Source organism: Triticum aestivum, chromosome 5A (genome assembly GCF_018294505.1).
Source record: "Triticum aestivum cultivar Chinese Spring chromosome 5A, IWGSC CS RefSeq v2.1, whole genome shotgun sequence".
In the NCBI taxonomy this organism is placed as follows: domain Eukaryota; kingdom Viridiplantae; phylum Streptophyta; class Magnoliopsida; order Poales; family Poaceae; genus Triticum; species Triticum aestivum.
In genome coordinates, this window is record NC_057806.1 from 610452339 (window position 1) to 610454787 (window position 2449).

Genomic DNA, 2449 nt, shown 5'->3' on the forward strand with positions numbered 1-2449 from the left:
CTCAGCCTAATCTCAACCTCAGGCAGACTCGATGGGTCGAAATGATTCAAGAGTACAATCCGAGTATCGAGTATACTCCAGGCAAGGCTAATATGATTGCTGACGCTTTGAGCAGAAAAGCATATTGCAACAGTCTGATTCTCAAGCCTTATCAACCCGAGCTTTGTGAAGCTTTCCGCAAACTTAATCTGCAAGTTGTTCCTCAAGGTTTCCTCGCCAACCTTCAAGTTTCTCCTACCTTAGAAGACCAGATTCGCCAAGCTCAACTTCTTGATGTTATGGTGAAGAAGGTGAAGATTGGTATTGCAAAGAGTCAGTCTAAGTACAAGTGCTACCGACTTGATGATAAGGACACTCTCTTCTTCGAGGATCGAATTGTTGTGCCCAAAGGTGAACTTCGTAAGGTGATCATGAACGAGGCTCACAACTCTCTCCTCTCCATCCACCCTGGTAGTACGAAGATGTATCAGGACCTTAAGCAAGCTTATTGGTGGACTCGAATGAAGCGCGAGATCGCTCAATTCGTGAACGAATGTGATGTATGCAGAAGAGTGAAGGCAGAACACCAAAGGCCAGCTGGTCTCCTCCAACCTCTTGCCATTCCAGAATGGAAGTTTGACCATATTGAAATGGACTTCGTGACTGGGTTTCCAAAGTCCAAGCGTGGCAATGATGCTATCTTTGTTGTCATCGACAAGCTCACCAAAGTGGCTCACTTTCTGCCTATCAAAGAGTCGATCACTGCAGCTCAATTGGCGGAACTCTATACCTCTCGCATTGTCTCTCTGCACGGTATTCCTCAAGTGATATCTTCAGACCGTGGCAGCATCTTTACCTCCAAGTTTTGGGATTCTTTTCAGAAGGCCATGGGCACCAACATCCGCTTCAGCACAGCTTTCCATCCTCAAACAAGCGGTCAAGTAGAGCGTGTCAACCAGATTCTTGAAGATATGCTCAGAGCTTGTGTGATCTCCTTCGGCATGAAGTGGGAGGATTGTCTTCCTTATGCTGAATTCTCATACAACAACAGCTTTCAAGCAAGTTCGGGCAAGGCCCCCTTCGAAATTCTATATGGCAGGAAGTGCCGTACCCCTCTCAACTGGTCTGAAACCGGTGAACGTCAGCTGCTGGGTAATGACTTAATCACAGAAGCAGAAGAAATGTGCAAAGTCATTCGTGATAACCTCAAAGCAGCTCAATCCCGCCAGAAGAGCTACTATGATAGTAAGCATCGTGATCTGGTTTTCGAGATTGGGGATCATGTTTACCTCCGCGTCTCTCCCATGAAAGGTACTCGTCGCTTCGGTATCAAAGGGAAGCTTGCCCCTAGATACGTGGGACCTTTCAAGATTGTCAGCAAGAGAGGCGACCTCGCCTATCAACTCGAGCTTCCTTCAAACTTTGCAAATGTTCATGATGTGTTCCATGTCTCTCAGCTTCGAAAGTGCTTCAAGACTCCTGACCGCACCGTCAACTTCGAGGACATTGAGCTCCAAGAAGATCTCTCCTATCGTGAGCACCCAGTTGCTATTCTCGAAGAGACTGAACGCAAGACTCGCAACAAGTCAATCAAATTTCTCAAAGTCAAGTGGTCACACCATTCCGACCGTGAAGCTACCTGGGAACGCGAGGATCACCTCCGTTCTGAGTACCCGGAGTTCTTTCAGTCTTAGATCTCGGGACGAGATCTTTTCGTAGTGGTGGAGTGTTGTAACGCCCCAGATGTATCTTTCCATATTTGTATCCAACTCTTGCCGTCCCCGGCGCTAGGTTATATTTATTTCTCGGGTTTGGGTCTTTGTCTCCGTGTGTTGTTTTCATTTTCGGGCATCTCTTATCATGTCATCACGTGCATTGCATTTGCATACATGTTCATCTCATGCATTCGAGCATTTTCCCCGTTGTCCGTTTTGCATTCCGGCGTTTCGTTCTCCTCCGGTGGTCATTTCTACCTTTCTTTCTTGTGTGGGGATTAAACATTTCCGGATTGGACCGAGTCTTGCCAAGCGGCCTTGGTTTACTACCGGTAGACCGCCTGTCAAGTTTCGGGTCATTTGGACTTCGTTTGATACTCCAACGGTTAACCGAGGGACCGAAAAGGCCTCGTGTGTGTTGCAGCCCAACACCCCCCAAATTTGGCCCAAAACCCACCAAACTCTGCTCCATGTCCTAGAGCGTTCGATCACGATCGTGTGGGCGAAAACCGCACCTCATTTGGACTCTCCTAGCTCCACCTATGCCTATTTATACCCCCTCCATTCGGATCTTTTCTTCCCCCGTCCGAAACCCTAGTTCAAAAAAAAAACCTCCCCGCACCGACGGACACGTCCGCCCCCAGCCGGACGCGTCCGCCGCCGCGTCCCTCGTCCAACCGCCGATCGCCACGTGGGCGAGGCCCACATCGCCGCCGCCAGCCCGGATCGGGCCCTCCCCGGCCCGCAGCCTCCCC